Source organism: Pongo abelii, chromosome 15, assembly GCF_028885655.2.
Source record: "Pongo abelii isolate AG06213 chromosome 15, NHGRI_mPonAbe1-v2.0_pri, whole genome shotgun sequence".
Taxonomy (NCBI): domain Eukaryota; kingdom Metazoa; phylum Chordata; class Mammalia; order Primates; family Hominidae; genus Pongo; species Pongo abelii.
Window position 1 is genome coordinate 73,846,825 of NC_072000.2, and position 17,860 is coordinate 73,864,684.

General features: G+C 45.2%; 1 protein-coding gene across 2 annotated transcripts in view; it reads left to right on the plus strand.

The window, feature by feature from the left end:
- Positions 1-246: 246 nt before the first annotated feature.
- Positions 247-17,860, plus strand: part of SUSD6 (sushi domain containing 6) — a 104,079-nt gene continuing 86,465 nt past the window's right edge. The window contains exon 1 of one of the 2 annotated variants that reach the window (XM_002824889.6): positions 247-524. The gene's annotated coding sequence lies outside the window, so the exon portion shown is untranslated. The remainder of the gene's footprint in view (positions 525-17,860) is intronic. The other variant, XM_063715600.1, reaches the window with a different exon arrangement.

Sequence of the window (17,860 nt, forward strand, 5' to 3'; positions counted from 1 at the left end):
GCGCACTGCAAACGCCGCATAGTCCAGCTGAGTCGGTGCCACCGCCCCATCCACTTCAGCGCAGAGGGACTGTCTCTTTAAGGACCCCCCACCTCCCCAACCGCGTTGCTTCTCCCTTGGGTACCTGGCCCGGCCGGCGGCGCGTGCGCGCAGGGCTTCCCGGCGGGGCGGTCGCGGCGGCGCGACGCCGGCGCGACGCCGGCGCTGTTGCGTACGCGCCTGGCCCTGCCCCTTCCCCGCCCCCTCCCCTCCGCGGGGCCTCCCCCGCCCGCGCGGTACAGCTGGGTCAGTGACGCGGGCGCTGCAGCCGCCGCCGCTACCGCCGCGTTCTATTCTCCGAAGCCGGCGACCGCCCCACCGCCTCCCTCCCTCCCGCCCGCTTCCTCTGCCCACAGCGCCGGCTAGAGCGAGCTAGACAAGGGCACGCGGGGCCTCGCCTAGACCCGAGAAGACTGCGGGCGCGCGCAAGCGGCGGCGTGGAAGCGGTGAGCGCCCGCATCCCGGAGGTCTCCGCCGGCTCCCGGGTGAGTTGTCACTGCGGCCGGGGGGCGGCGGGGCCGGCATTGTGCCACCGACGCGCCCGGCCAGCTGTCAGGGGCGCGGGACCAGCGCGCACCGTCCAGGAGTGACGCTGGCCGGAGCCCGGGCCGGCTTCGGCGGCTCCCCGCGCTTCTCTGCGCCGGCCCGCTGTCACCCGGCCGCGAGCCGCGCCGCTGGGAGCCCCGCGCTGGCGTGGCGCGGCCAGCCGGCCAGCAGGCCAGCAGTGGGGGCTGCGCGGCCGGGGGGACCGGCGGCTGGTTTGCTGCCGGGAACTTGGTGACCCGCGGTCCGGGGCGCGCCGTCCCGCGTCGCTGGCCGGGCAGCGCCGGAAGAGCCAGACGCCGTGCCGATGGGTGCAGAGGAGGTAGGCAGAGGCCCTCTGTGCCACTGTCATTACTGCCCTCAGGCCAGCAAAGCTGCGGGGCTTGCGCTGGGGCAGGGCTGGCTTAGAAAAGGTGGATTTCCTGAGGAAATCTCAGAGCCCGCCTGTGCGCACCGCAGCATTCGGGAGCCCCCGCGCCTCGGCTGCTCTTTAATCTCAAAAACTTCTCTTATTAACCAGGCTAAACTCCCCGAAACCAGCTCTTTTCTTTCAAAAAGTAGGCACGTACATACAGACTTTCCTTTTTTACGCTTGGTTTTGAGACCCCAGCTATGAGTGTGGATCTGACTCTCCCTCATGGGAGTCGTGGCTGGGGAGCTGCTGAAGTGGAGAAAAGTTACCCTGGACGAATATAGGAGCAGGAGGGGGAGGTGGTTGTGGGTACAGCAAGACCCAGGAGCAAAGAGGCGTCAAAATAAAATCTTGGGCTGGTTAAAGGGAAGTTGGCGTCTGGGCAAGGAGGCCTAAAGCTGTTGTTCCCACAGAATTTTCTTTCGGTGGCAGGCGACATGCTGGGCTTTGTTGCTCTCGCTAACTGGGCTCCTGTGTGCTCTTCCAGAGGTGCAGTAAGATTACTCAGTTCAATTAGGCCTAGGGATTTACTCCCTTTTTTGATCTACAGAGATGGGAAGTATGTCTTTCCACCCTTCACAGTAGTTAATTAATTTCTTGCTGTTTTCGTTCCTCTGGTGTAAAAACATACATAGGAGTTACGCACGCACACCTTTTCTGTTTTGGGAATTCCACACCCAAATTGTCACCGTCTAGTGGAGGCTAGTAGAGACATGTGCTTGGCACTGACTTCTGAGTTCTCTGGGCTTTGTGTTTTTAGCTAGAAGCATATTCAACCAGAAATTAAAATTTTCCGGGAGTTGGGGGAGGTATGTCTGTATCTCAGGAAAGAAGGTATTTAAGCAGTAATATTATGGAAATGTTCTTGAGGACTTACTGAGTACCAACCTTTGTGCTAAGGGCTTTACTTTTTTGAACTCATTTAATAACAGACTTTTGATGTAGATATTATTATCCCCATTCTTCTAGTTGAGACCCAAACCAAACAAGTTAAATAACTCGCCCATGTCACATAGGTGGAGCCTATGGTGGTGGAGCCCACAGTCTAAACTACTAGATTATACTGCTGGTTTCTGGTTTGTTTACCTTTTGGTAAAATTGAACCTGCAGTCTTTCTAAAACCTTCTCAAAGCACTGCTGCTTCAGGCTGTTTCTCAGATCATGAGCATTCGAAACTTTTTCTCCTGGGTACACACTTACGGTATGTTTGCATAAGATTCATTTGTTCATTCTTTCATTCAGTACTCCCAGGTAGTTATGTGATACCGAATGTATGCCAGGCACTGTGTTAGGTATTGCAGGTACTGCATTGAATAAGTCAGAATCCAGCTCTCATGAACTCACAGCCTTTAAGTCAATTTGTTTTGGTTTATGTTGTTAGCTTTCATTGTTGGCCATTTGCTGCTGAAGGAACTTGTGCCCAGCGAGTTAAACAGAGGACAGTATTGGTATGAGTCCTGATAGATAGGACTTCCTGTCTACAGAGTAATTTTTTGGATACTGTAGTAGAAATGGCATATGAAACAAATCCTCACTTCCACCTAGATAGAGACAGGTGCCAGGGTGCTCAGTGTTTAAACCCTGAGAGCAAACCCACTGTGAAATGGGTAAGTTTGACTTCTTTCGCTGAAGCCTGCCTTCTGAAAGCCCAGAATTTGGTGAGATAGAAGAGGAAGAAGGGTAGAATGAGGTGTTACAGATACAGGCTGGCAGATAAAGAGACCTCAGCACTTTGTCTGTTTTCCTGGCCAGTCTCTGAGGTGTGGTGATTGAACTTGTGTTCTTTTTTTTTTATTTTTTTGAGATGGAGTCTCGCTCTGTCACCCAGGCTGGAGTGCAGTGGCACGATCTCAGGTCACTGCAACCTTCGCCTCCCGGGTTCAAACGATTCTCTGCCTCAGCCTCCTGAGCAGCTGGGACTACAGGTGTGTGTCATCACGCCTGGCTAATTTTTGTATTTTTAGTAGAGACTTGGTTTTACCATGTTGGCTAGGCTGGTCTCGAACGCCTGACCTCAGGTGATCTGCCCGTCTTGACCTCCCAAAGTGTTGGGATTACAGGCGTGAGCCACCGTACCCGGCCTGAACTTGTGTTCTTATGTAATGGTGCATGTCTCAGTAGGGGATATCCTCCTTTGCTCTTTTGGTGGGGCAGCAATTCCTACAGCAGCCTTCCCTCTACATACACGCACGCACCCCTTCCAAAAGGTAATAATTCACCTGGTTTCTTTAAAGTTAGAACTTCTTTCAAGTTTATTGCTACGAAGCATTGTTTCACTCCCTCCACACTTGTCCGTTTCCCACATAAAAACTTGGCTTTTGCTTCAAATATTTTCTTCTGCCCTTTTTTCATATCCTTAGCTCTTCTGACAACCAAGTTACTACTGGTATCATTTGTAGGCTGAGAGAAATACAGCACCTTTAAAAAAATATAGTGAGGTACATACTCTTCCTCATTTCAGTACCAAACAAGTGAACTGTGGAGAATGAAGCAGAACCACTTGCCAGCAGAGAGGGAAGGCCAGAGGGCACACATGGTTGTCTTTCCCGTCTAGTTCCCCATTTACTAAGAGACAATTCACACTTGCAGGCCCGAATGTCAGCAGATCCACTGGGCCCAGGTTGTGTAATTGCCATACATGAAGTGAGTTATTAAGCTCCTGAATTGACATGCTATCTCCTAGTTGAAGCTGACAAGCAGGATTTATTTTCCCTCTTCTTTCTGTCTGGACAGTATGGAAGTCTTGTTAGAGGGTGTTCGCTCAAGCAGTGGGAGAAAGATCAGAAGGAGCCAATAGAGGAAGGAGCCCCATGTCTTGTCTTCTTTTCAACTTTGAGAGCAAACATTGCTTTGTTGCAGACTTGAATGTTGAGGATTAGGACATTTGGTTTAATGTAAGCTTTGGGACAAATGCAAAACTAGGGGAAATAGAGACTCTTTCCCCAGGTTTCTCATGAGCTCCATAGTACTCAGGAACCTTTGGGTGGACTGTCCTTGCGCATCAAGATCTGTTCACTCCACCCCTGGCTTGGATTCAAGGCAACAGCCATTGTGTGTCCCTCGGATGAAAGTTTGTGTTTCTGTGTAAGAACCTTTCATCTTAAAAAGTACAAGTTCTGGGGAAAGAAGTACCTCTTACAAAGCTTAGGTTTTCGCAGCAGAGCCTGTTAGGCACCTGTGTTCTTGTGCTGATGTGTCTGCAATGGTGTCCTTTTTCTTCCCTTTTTAGTTTTTTTTGGCCTGGAAACCAGCAGGGTGCCTCCATTTGCTCTCTTATCCTCTGGTTCTTACTTGAGTGTGGAAGTCGCTCCGCTGGTGGACCTTGCAGTGGCACTGAGCTGGGTCACTTCAGCCGTGAAAGGCCAACTGTACTACTGTCAAGGCTTGGGACAGTTAAGCGTCTGTGAAGGTACTGGATACAGCGACAGCAGGAAGTGCAGCAGTGAGAACTGAAACTAGTTTCACAGACTGTGGTGTTGCCTGTGATGTAGTCTCCCTCCCTGGCTCTTGTATTTCAAAAAAGGAAAATAGCCACCCTTGAAACATCTGAAGGCTGCGTGCCAAGAATTCACACAGTACTCCTGAAACAGGATATTACTGAAGCATTTTTCTCAAACAGAAACAGATGTAGTTCCCTGTTACTGTCGCCAGTGTTAGTAGATCCTTAAAATTACCTGATAGCAGTGTGCCCTTAAATGTACTCCCCTCTCCTACACACATACACAAGTGTTTTATTTTATTTTATTTTTTGGCAAAGCCTCCTTTCTTGATTTGAGGGAAGTTAGCCTGGGATTCCTGATGACAGTAATAGATTCTCCGTGGGTTTGCAGACGGCAGAGGTGGTGACTGACAATTCTTTATTACTCAGAAGAGGATCTAGTCTGGTGAAAAATGATTCAGGATTCTGCGGTTGGAGATTGGATACAAAACCTTAGAGAGGGGACACAAATAGAGATCTTTCTCAGCCTCCCCTTTCTTGCCACCCTTTGTAGAGGAGAGGGACTGTCTCATCTTTCAAGTCCAACCTACTGCCAGCAGTGACTTGCCTTCACCCACAGAAATTTAAGATTAGAGTGTGGAATTGCCCTTTATGTAAACTGTCTTTGCTGAAATTTTCTTTGACTAGACTAGGCTTCAGCTTCTGACAAAGACAGTAAAATGAAACTGGCTTCTGGGAATGGCATAAGAACCTGTTTATCCAATTCTTCCTTTAGATTGTTCTCAGTTGAGCTCAGCAAACTAAGTGGACGGAGGCTTGTAAAAGTTAACTGCAAAAAGGGTACAAGGTGATTTTGCTTAATTTGCATTTTAAATTATAGCAGTCTATGCAAACTGTTTGAAGGAAGACTGAGACATGTTTTTTGGTGGGGAGGCACAAGATTACAGATAGCTTGGAAAATAAAAGGGGAAAAAAAATCAGCATGATTCTACCACCCTAACATAATGTGTATTCTGTTTTTTCCATCTTCAGATGGTAGTACCTGTACATTCAGCTTTGTATTTTTTTCACTTAGCTTTTTTTTTTAACAGGTCATAAAATTCACCCATATAAAGTACAATTCAGTGGTTTTTAGTATATTTACAGAGTTGTACATCTATCACCATAATCTAATTTTGGAACATTTTCATCACCCCAAAAAGTCACTCCCTATTTCTGTACAATCCCACCTAGCCCTAGGCAACCACTCATCTTTCTCTATATATAGGTTTGCCTATTTGGACATTTCATATAGATGGAATCATATGATATGTGGTCTTTAATAACTGGCTTCTTTCACTTAGCATAATGTTTTTGAGGCTTATTCATGTTTTAGCATGTATCACTACTTCATTCCGTTTTATTGCTGAATGCTATTCTGTTGTATTGATATACCACATTTTATCCATTCGTCAGCTGATGGACAGTTGGATTGTTTCTGTTTTTTGGTTATGAATAATATTGCAGTATTGCTAAGAACATGTGTGTATAAGTTTTTCTGTGAGTATATGTTTTCATTTCTCAAGGAGATATCTTTAAAGCTGCATCCATCCATATCTCTACTTTGAGATTAACATTCTCCTAGGTTATGCAGTTTGTTTGAGGAAGAACAGTGTTTTAGTAAACTCTTGGTCCTACTGTGGTGTTGTGGATATTGCCCTGAATCAAGAAAAGGTGCCACCAAAAAAAAAATCCAAAACCCAAAAACAAAAAGAGAGAATTCTGTTTTTAAGTTTGAACTCTCCGGTAGCATTGTTTCCAAATATTTGGTGCAGAACTTTAACCATTGGTGAGAGTTGATAGACGCGATAGTGCCTAAATTCAGTGCACATGTACTGCTGCTTTAAACAAATAAAGAGGATTTTCAATGCGAAGCCTCGGCCCTAAATCTCATCTTTGTGTTTTATAGAGAGAACTTTACCATGAACCCCCAAAGCCTTCCTTATCAAATGTGATTTATAGTTCTCAGAAGCTTTTCCTTTTCTTGTGAAAAATTCCATGCCAGGGTTCTGTGCACCTGCTCAAAGGCTTCTGCTAGGTTGGGGAGTGGAATGCTTATTGAACAGAGAGCCAGCCAGCAAGGTAGGGAGGAGGGAGAGGGTCTGTGAGTGCCCTGAAAATGTAGATCTGAGAAAGAGTGCTCTTTAGAGCAGCCCCCACAGGGCTTTTCCAGGTGGACCTCAGGTGTAACCCAAGGTTAAAAACAGATCATGCCAGACACAAAAAGGAGCAGATGGTGCTGCTTGGAGTATCATTTCCTCTACAGGATGTGTCCCTGTGTGGTTTTACATCATGCCAACCATATTAATGAAATAATGCAACAGAATGTTTCCTTTTGCCCTTGTTCTAATTGGAACCACAGATTGAGTTTCCCTAACCTGAAATATGAAGTGCTCCAAAATCTTAAACTTTTTGAGCACCCACATGATGGAGAATTCCACACCTGACCTCATGTTTTAGGTCACAGTCAAAACTACCTTCAGGCTATGTGTATTAGGTGTAAATGAAACATAAATGGATTTTGTGTTTAGACTGGGGTCCCATCCCTGAGATACCTGATTATGTATATACAAATACTCCAAAATCTAAAACATTTGTGATCCCAAGCATTTCTGATAAAGGACACCCAGCCTGTGCTAGCACTTGTGACCAACAGCTACTCTTGCTTTCAACAGCTAGTCTTGCTTTCCCTGATGCTAGATCCCTACTAAAAGCTCTTGAAAGTGTGCATATGCAGGCTACCTAATGATTTAATGGAAGATCAAGATGGTTACACTGCAGAGAAACAGGAGGGATAGGGCATATGCCCTTTGTCCAGCAAGACAGACAAAAACTAGGAACTGGAATTCTCTTCTCTGGGTGCCTGTATCTGGAGCCAAGGCCAAGGATCAGTTCTTCTAGAAAGTTCCCTCCTGTGTGTGTGTGTAAATGTGTGTGAATGCAGCCATAACTTCTGCCAAAATTCATTGCCAAAAATTTTGTGATTTGAAGCAGGCCTTACCTGTTAATGCAAATTTGATTCTCAAATCCTAAGAGTTTCCAAAGGTTGAGTGAAGTGAGACGAGACTCTTAGTTGAAGATCCAGATGCTTCACTGTTGCTATCTAGATGCTACCAAAACTCCCAGCACAACAAAGTATATGAAGAGAGGCTCTAGGTTCATGAAATGTTAGAGTTGGAAAAATGGGCCTTTGGGGTTCTTATTATTCTACCTCCTCATTTTAAAGAAATGCAAGTGGGAAATGGATGCTCAGAGCTGACTTGCCTGAGAGGTGAAAGGGCTAGAGGAGAAGCCAGGTCCCCTGATTCCTAGTCTAGTGCTTTTCTCTCCCGGTGTGATCACCTCTTTGTTTCTCCCCCTCCTCTGGGCCTGGTCCAGGAATGGGGGTTGGAAGTCCAGCAGGGTGTCGTGGTTCTTATTTTTGGGAACAAATTCAAGTTACTTCTGTGATTGTAGTTTTGAGTCTAATACTGAAATTACAAAGGCAATGAATCATTAAGTCCAATTCTTCTGAAAGAAAACTGTTCTTAAAATGGGTGCAGAGCCCTCAGGGCTGCTCTGCCTATGGAGTAGCCATTCTTTATTCCTTTACTTTCTTAATAAACTTGCTTTCACTTTAAAAAATCGGTGTAGTTGTGTTTAGGCTGTGCCTGCTTAACTTTTAAATCTCTGTGCTGTGTATCTTTGCCATTCAAAAACGCCACCTGGCCTGGTACAGTGGCTCACACCTGTAATCCCAGCACTTTGGGAGGCTGAGGTGGGACAATTGCTCAAGACCAGTTCAAGACTAGCCTGTGCAGCATAGTGAGAGTCCACATCTCTACAGAAAAAAATAAATAAAATAAAAATTAGCTGGGCATGGTGACACACACCTGTAGTCCCAGCTACTTGGGAGGCTGAAGTTGGGGGATCGCTTGAGCTTGGAAAGTCAAGACTGCAATGAGCTATGATGGTGCCACTGTACTCCAGCCTGGGTGACACAGTTGAGACCCTGTCTCAAAACAAACAAGCAAACAAAAAAAAAACCCACCTGACCCCAGGCCAATGGGATGTGTTCTCTGTCTGGGAGAACTGATCCCAGCCCCACACCCCATTAACCGACCAAACCCTTCAGAGCTGTGTCTCGACTTCCTTGGGCTTATTGTATGTGGAATCAGCTACCCACCTAAATGCAGTGTGAACACACACCTATAACTGTATGTCTCTAACCAGGCACGAAGGAAGCAGGTCATATATACTGGCTTTCCCCATCCCAGAAAGCTGGTGAACAGAGTCTTGTGTTTAGTGGGCACTGCTGTTTCAGTTGGCATGCTTGAGGCATTGCTAGAAAATCAACCAATGATATGTTATCTGGTCCACCCCTTTATCAATCCTCCATCTGCCTCCAGGTAGAAACTCTGCCATGGGAAGACAGTCTACCTCCCTGTTTCTGTCCTGTGGGAATTGTGCTTGTTACACAGCAGAATAGCAAGAAAAACAGGCTCTGAGTTTCATAAGAATTCATCGATCCATCTTTCCTTTACATGTACCCTCAAGTCATAATAATTTGTGAGCTGATAATCTGGTTAGGCTATGATGTCAGGCTGGTGGGAGGCTGGTAGGTGGTTGCTGCAGAAACCAAAGGGAAGTAAGTCTAGTTGTCTGGCAAATAATTAGTGGATGCCTGTTCTAGGCACTAGGTATACAGTTGTGAACAAAGAACAAAATGGACATAGTACTTGCTGGCATGGAGTTAGCATACTGCGGGAATACTCACGAGGTTTTTAATTTGAGAGTAGTGTTGGAGGAATTTTTTGTGTACAGTGGACTTTCAGCTTGACTGTTTGGGATTTGTCAGTTACTTCTGTGCTCCAAACCAGTCATCCTGGAAGGGAAGAACTTGAAAAGTATCGTTAGAGAGTTTCCCCTAGTCTCCCCATTAAATAAATGAGTTGTCTTTCTCTGCAGTGAGCTAGGTCTAAGAGTTTGGTGTGCTTTGAGGATTCCTGTTTCTTGCTTTGTTTAATCAACTAGTTTTTAATCTGGGAATGTTTTCAGATCCTGACATATCCTATTTTTAATTAAAAGAAAAAAGGAGATGTGGGTTCAACTATGAGAAACTGGGAGAAGGGGAATAAGAGGATCGGTGGCATGAATTCCTTAGGGAATCTTTTTTCTTCTTCCATCTCCCTCAATTTTAGATAGAAATGTTGATTTGTGAAATCTTTTTCCTGATATATCTGTGGCTTTACAACCTGCTAGGGGCAGTAAAGGACCTAGTTCCCAGTAAACATACGCCCTCCCCCTATATTTTACCTCTTTGGGTGGCCATCTCTGTGTAGGCCTTGGTTCCAGGCTGACATTGGAAGTTCCCTGAGGTCGGTGACTGTCTGATCCACTTCCTTGTACCCCCTCCTGGATTAATTGGATGATTAATAAATGATTGACCAGGTGTAGGGGATTAAAATAACAAGTATAGGAGAGCAGGGTGACTTTGAGCTTATGAGCCTTGATGACAAGGAATGAAAGAGTGGTATTATTGATGAAATTCTAAAAATGGAGTCATTTGGAGGGAGGCCTGGTTTGAGTGAAAAACAAATATAAACAGGGTGTTAAAAAGCTGTTAACATTCACCAAGTTCACCCTGTCTGGTGGCAGGAAAAGAAGACAGCTCAGGAACCATGGCAGTGGGAGGTGAAGGAGAGAGAGGGTATTGGAGGTTGTCCAGAATGTTTTAGCAAGGCCAATCAAAAACAAACTATAGGGCCCCCTTGTTACGGGGCTGAAGACCAGAAAGTCATCCCTGCTAATTTTTAGGTAGCAGGTCTTTGTTTCTAGAATTCTGTTCTTTTAAAAGCCTTGGGAGGCATCATTCATTCCTGAAAGTCAACTTACACCTTTGCCTCTGTAGTTTGGAGAGAAATATATTTAGTATCCAGTGTGTCAGGTTGCAGGCAAGGAAGTAGTTAACACTTTTCTCTTTGTTCTCCACAATTGAACTCTTTCTGGGGGGCAGTTCTACTGCTTCTGGAATTGCATAATTGTGTGGGTCATCTCCTTTGAAGGTCTGTCCATGCTTTTTTTAAAGCACATCGTTGAAAGAAGGGTGCTCTGTACAAATGCTGACATGCTTTTCTCTTGGGTTATACGTGAGCAATGGTAGAATGAACAGACTTCAGGGTTTTGGTGTTGGTATAGCTTTCTGTGAATAGTGAAGGTATTAGGAGGCTAATGTTAAGGCAGCAGGTGAGGTGTTTTTCAGGCAACACATCTGAACTCATTAACTGATCAAGTATTTATCAGATGCTCTTTCGCATATACTAATTATCTCCCCAAAGGAATTCTTTGCAGCACAAAAGTTTAACAATTATACATTTTGAATTGTTCTCCAGTGTTTTTTTGCCTTTTTTGTTTGTTTGTTTTTTGAAACAGGGTCTTGTTCTGTCGCCCAAGCTAGAGTGTAGTGGTACCATTGCAGCTCGCTGCAGCCTTGACCTCACGGGCTTATGTGATCCTCCCACCTCAGCCTCCTGAATAGCTGGGACTACAGGCATGCGTCACCATGCCCGGCTAATTTTTTTTGGATTTTTTTGCAGAGACGGGGTTTTGCCATGTTGCCCAGGCTGGTCTTGAACTCCTGGACTCAAGTGATCCGCCTGCCTCAGCCTCCCAAAGTGCTGGGATTACAGGCATGAGCTACCACCCCTGGCCCAGTGTTTTGGTTAGTCTCTTCTCCTCATAGATTTCAACCACCTTGAGGATGGTTTACGTTTCTCTGTGTTTACTGTGCAGACTGGACATCCATATTGATAGCAGTAAAGATTTCTTCATTTTACAAACTGCTTTTTCTTTTTTTGAGATGGAGTCTCACTCTGTTGCACAGGCTGGAGTGCAGTGGTGCGATCTCGGCTCACCGCAACCTCTGCCTCCCAGGTTCAAGCGATTCTACTGCCTCAGCCTCCCGAGTAGCTGGGATTACAGGCGCCCACCACCACGCCTGGCTAATTTTTGTATTTTTAGTAGAGATGAAGTTTCACCATGTTGGTCAGGCTGGTCTCGAACTCCTGACCACAAGTGATCTGCCCACCTTGGCCTCCCAAAGTGTTGGGATTGCAGGCGTGAGCCACAGCGCCCGGCCAAACTGCTTTCATGTAAGATATCGCATACTGTCAGGAAGATTGTACTCCCATTTTACAAATGGGAAAGATAAGACCTTTGGCAACCAGTATGCATTTGGCAGCAACTGTACTTGTATGTAGTAGTGATGTTAAGTCAGCTGGGGTTCAAATGCTAAATCAGACACTGGTATGATAGGACATGTTGAGAGATGGGAAACCTCCTAGGATTGCAGACTTGATTAACTTGCCAAGGAACAGCAAACAGCAACATGATAGCAATAGCCCCTTTTTGGTTCCTCCATCCCCATCTCGTTACAGGTACCCTAAGGTCAGCATGTATTTGTGTACTAATGGAACAAAAATACGAACATGTGCATACAGTCATGTGCAGTGTAATAACATTTTGCTGCATATATGATGGTGGTTCCATAAGATTATAATGGAACTGAAAAATTTCTATCACCTAGTGACATTGTAGCCATGGTAAGGTCATAGCACAATGCATTACTCACCTATTTGTGGTCATGCTGGTGTAAATAAATCTACAGCATGGCCAGTTGTATTAGAGTCTAGCACGTACAATTATGTATAGTACATAATACTTGATGATAATAACAGTGTTTCTGGTTTATGTATTTACTATACTATGTTTTTTGTCGTCAATATAGACTGTACTCCTTCTACTTAGGAAAAAACTCCCCAAAAAAAACAGTTAACTGTAAAACAGCCTCAGGCAGATCTTTCAGCAGGTTTTCCAGGAGGCATTGTTACAGGAGATAACAGTTCTGTTCCTGCCTTTGAAGACCTACTAGTGAAATAAGATGCTGAGATGGAAGATAGTGATATAGATGATCCTTATCCTGTGTAGGCCTAGGCTAATGTGTGTGTTTGTGTCTTAGTTTTTTAACAACAAAAAAAGATTTTTTAAAATAGAAATAGCTTATAGATAAGGATATAAAGAAAGAAAATATTTTGTCACAGCTATATGTCTTAACCTAAGTGTTACTACAAATGAGTCAAAAAGTTTAAAATAATTAAAAAGTTTATAAAGTAAAAAAGTCACAGTAAGCTAAGGTTAATTTATAGAAGAAAAAATTTTTTAAAATGTGTAGCCTAAGTGTACAGTGTTTATAAAGTCTACAGTAATGTACAGTAATGGCCTAGGCCTTCACACTCACTCTTCATTCACTTACCTACCCAGGGCAATTTGCAGTCCTGCAAGCCCCATTCATGGTAAGTGCCCTATACAGATGTACCATTTTTTATCTTTTATACCATATTGTATTTTTTCTATGTTTAAGTATGTTTAGATACACAATTACCATCATGTTAGAGTTGCCTGCAGTATTCAGTAACATATCTGCTGTACAGGTTTGTAGCCTAGGCTATGCCATGTAGCTGAGGTGTATAGTAGGCTATGCCATTTAGGTTTATGTAAGTACACTCTGTGATGTCCACACAACAACATTGCCTAATGACACATTTCTCAGAAAGTATCCATAGAATCAGAGTGACCCTGCTTCAGTCTCAGTTCTGCCATGTATCAGCCGTATGACCTTGAGCAAATTTAACCTCTTTGATACTTAGTTTTTTTTTTTTTTTTTTTTTGAGACGGAGTTTCGCTCTTGTTGCCTAGGCTGGAGTGCCATGGCCTGATCTCGGCTCACCGCAACCTCTGCCTCCCGGGTTCAAGCGATTCTCCTACCTCAGCTTCCCAGGTAGCTGGGGTTACAGGCATGCGGCAGCATACCCGGCTAATTTTTTTGTATTTTTAGTAGAGACGGAGTTTCTCCATATTGGTCAGGCTGGTCTCGAACTCCCGACCTCAGGTGATCCACCTGCCTTGGCCACCCAAAGTGCTGGAATTACAGGCGTGAGCCACTGTGCCTGGCCGATACTTAATTTTATCATTTGTAGGATAGAAATGATGTTAACACTACCCATCTATAGAAGGGTGGCTACCAAAATATTGATTATTGCCTGGTGTGGGGAATTCTGGATGTGAATGGTAAAGGATAAAGGGAACTTTAACTTCTTAAACTTGCTTTTTGTTTCATTTGAATTTTTTACTATTGGCATGTATAACTTGAATAGTTTATACATTTAAAAGTACTCCCTTGAAGAATTTTATGAAAATCAAATGAAACGGGATATTTAAAAAAATGGGTATGTGTCTGACAACTAAAAGATACTCAAATGGCAGTTTGAGGAAGTATTAATTAGTGGCTGACCCTTTTGTAGTGTTAGATGTTCTGTCTGGCTGTGTGGCTTTAGGTAAGTCTCTTAACTTTGTTAAGCTCCAGCTTCTTTAACTGAAATTGGGAGTTAAGAGTAGTGTCTATTCCATGGGGGGTTTTGAGGATTAAATGATTCTAGATGGTTAAGCAGTTAACTCAGTATCTGGCACATAGTAAGTACCCAGTAAATATTAACTGTTATCAGCTTTTATCCTCACAACTATGCTTGAAGAGAGGAGGCAGTTTTACCTACTTTAAAGTTACAGAAAATGAGGCACAGGGTAGTGGGTGACTTGTCCTAAGGCTAGATGTTGGGTTAACAGCAGAAACGGGGCTGACGCCTACATGGTCTCCTTCATGTTTCAGTGCAGCCCTGTCAGAGTGGGTGGCAGCAAACCACGGAGGCCTCGCGGATGTGCAGACAGGAAGCACTGGCCAGGACTGCGGATGTGAAACTCAGCAGAACATGGCCGGTCTGGACAGAGGGGGTTAGCAAGGGTCAATGTGGGGCTGAGTGAGTGAGAGAAGCCAGCTTAGGACCACATCCTTTTTCCACCTTCCAGGGCAGATGGACCACATCCAGAGTGATCAAAGGGAGAGGCTTGTTTCCTCTCTCCGCCTCCTGGTCTTGTACGTGGCACACTCTTTACCACTCCCCTCGTGGGCTCAGTTCTCTGAACTCTTGTCACATCTAGAAAATTCAGGTCTGGCCTTCTCTGTGAAACCGTCCCTGCTGCTGGAGTCCACACTGACAGCCACACCACCCGCGTCTGCTCATCCTCTCCCGCTTTCAACCTGGACGGCCTGTGTGAGGACAGCTTTGCTTCTCTAAGGAAGGCCTCTCTCCCTATACCACTTTAGTGCTCCCCATGGTGTTCCACCTGCTCCCAGAACAATCTACCTGTCTGTGGGACTGAATGGTTGAGTTGAAGCCAGTCTTGGTGGGAAATAGGTTTTGAGCTTCTCTGTGGGCTTCTCTTCTGTGTATTTGCATTTTGAGAGGGGGAAAGAAAGCCCTGAGTGATTTCTGCCCAGTACGGTTTCCAGAGAGTGCGAGATTCTCCTCCTCAAACTCAGTCCTGGGGCCAGAGCTGATTAAGCCCCCGGCTTCCCACCTTCCTACCTTGGGTTTTTACAGTACACTTCTTATCTTTGCCCTTTCTGTTTTCTGCTTATCAGACCTTCCCACATGTGCCCTGCTCTCTTCCTGCTGCATAGGGGTCATGAAATACTTACCAATTAGTGAAAAATACAGACAATGCAGTGTCAGATTTTACCAATCTCAGTTTGTACAGTGGACTGGAAGATGGCATGTGCCATATTCTTGCAGGACTTGATCGTTTTTGTGTTTGCATTGCTTCAAATATTCCCTTTTCCAAATTTGCATTTAATGGTGGCTGGCAAACCCCCATAGTTCACTTTTCATTTTTCATTGTAGATATTCTTTGAATATCTCCTTGTTATGGGTATTGGGCTTACATGTAATAATTCCCCATCAGGATCTGAAAAGCATGAGGGGGCCTACCTATGAAGCACCCATTTTTTTCATGCTTAATACCAACTAAGTCACCAGACTTTTTTTTCTTTTTTTTTTGAGATAGGGTCTCGTTCTGTTGCCCAGATTGGAGTGCAGTGGCTTGATCATAGCTCACTATAGCTTCGAACTCCTGGACTTAAGTGCTTATCTTCTCAGCTCAGCCTCCTAAGCAGCTCAGATTACAGGCACGCACCACTATACCCAGCTAATTAAAAAAAAAAAAACATTTTTTTTTTGTCTTGCTATGTTCCCCAGGTTGGTCTTGAAGCCCTGGCCTCAAGTGATCCTCCTGCTTTGGCCTCCTAAAGTGCTGGGGTTACAGGCATGAGCCACTGCAACTGGCCTGTCACACTTCTTTAGAGGACTCTGCTCTGACTCCCACTGGCTTGGCAACAGGTGGATCCTAGAGGATGTTAAAGACCTCATGGAAGGGACCCTCTTAACTAATTGCAAAATAAGAATGTTCATTGGAAAAGAAACCCTCCCACCACGATGGTAGAAGTCCCTCTAAAACACAAGTTGTTCAGGACTTTTATTATGTTGCTCTAGTATTTATCTGGTTTTTGAAGATAGTCTTGCTTAAATTAATTCTGATTTCAAGAGTGATGACTAAAAGTTTTGGAGGAGGTATTTAGAAAAGGATGAAGCTCTGGGTTTATTTCAGGGCTAATCATGAATTTGCAGGAGCACCTTCAGGACACCAGGGAGAGGCATGGCACACTGCCATGGAGCTGTCCTTAGGATGCTGCTACCTTTTAGGGACATACTGTAGGCAGTCCTTGGTCTATGTAAAGTTGTGCCTGGGCCTTATCAGAAATTAAACAGATGGTATTTATTTATTTATTTTTTCTTTTTGAGACAGAGTCTCACTCTGTTCCCCAAGCTGGAGTGCAGTGGTAGGATCTTGGCTCACCATAAGCTCCACGCCATTCTCCTGCCTCAGCCTCCTGAGTAGCTGAGATTACAGGCGCCCGCCACCACGCCTGGCTAATTTTTTGTATTTTTAGAAGAGATGGGGTTTTACTGTGTTAGCCAGGATGGTCTCGATCTCCTGACCTCATGATCCGCCTGCCTCGGCCTCCCAAAGTGCTGGGATTACAGGCGTGAGCCACGCCCGGCCCAGATGGTATTTCTAGTAAAAGTGGCAGATGTTCTTGCTGTCAGAATTAATTTTAATCTTTTTACATGTAAATGTGTGATTATGGGACTCTTTTTTGGGGGGTCTTAGTCTCATATGGAAGTGCTACTCTTACTTTACAGAGATTTTATTTATCCGTTGCTCTTACCCGAAGTGACTTTTTTTTTTTTTTTGAGATGGAGTCTCGCTCTGTCACCTAGTCTGGAGGGCAATGGCGCGATCTTGACTCACTGCAACCTTTGTCTCCTGGGTTCAAGCGATTCTTCTGCCTCAGCTCCTACGTAGCTGGGATTACAGGCACCTGCCACCACGCCCAGCTAATTTTTGGATTTTTAGTAGAGACGGGGTTTCACCACGTTGGCCAGGCTGGTCTGGAACTCCTGACCTCAGGTGATCCACCCACCTCTGCCTCCCAAAGTGCTGGAATTACAGGCATGAGCCACTGCGCTCGGCCCCAAAGTGACTCTGAACTCTGTTTTCCCATCCCCTCTGATCACTTCTCTCACCACATGGGTTATTTGTGGTGGCAAAGTACAAAGTGACCAGCCTTCTCTCTCATAGAATTTGAAGGTTGCCGATGGGTCTGTGTTGCTAATGGGGCTGTGTGTTTGCTACAGAGATACTGCTGGTGATGAAAGTGTGCGACATTTCAGTTATTCCTTTGGGTTAAGACATCTGTATTTAGCAGGTATCATACCTAGAAGGAGTGTCTATATCAGAGTATCCCAGAAAAGAAAGAAGAAAAATCCCCTGGGGACTGGGAAAAGGCAGAAAGTATTGAATGTGTGCCCTGTGCCGGGCAGTGTGCTCAGTGCTTTAACTTGGTAGGCTAATCTTCACTGGATAAATCAGGAAACCAAGCTCTGAAACATTTAAGTACTTTTAATTACTGTATTGGAACTAGAACCAAGGTTGGAGTGAATCTAAAGCCTGTGGTGGTTTTTTTTGTTGTTGTTGAGACAGGGTATCACTCTGTTGTCCAGGCTGGAGTGCAGTGGGGCTATGTGGGCTCACTGCAGCCTCCGCCTGCCCACCTCAGCCCCCAACCCCAGTAGCTGGGACTACAGGCACGCACCACCACACTCAGCTAATTTTTGTATTTTTTGAAGAGATGGGGTTTTGCCGTGTTACCCAGGCTGGTCTTGAACTCCTGGGCTCAAGTGATCTGCCAGCCTTGGCCTCCCAAAGTGTTGGGATTACAAGCATGAGCCACTGAGCTCGGTTCTGCCTATGGTTATTTTATGGCAGGTAAAGAATATGTGGATTAGAAAGTTGGGTGGGGGATGAGGTGGTGAGGGAGGCAGAGAACAAATGCCTGGAGAAAGGAGGGTATGGCCAGATGGGAGTTGCAGTGGAGGGGCACTTGGGAGTGAATGGTC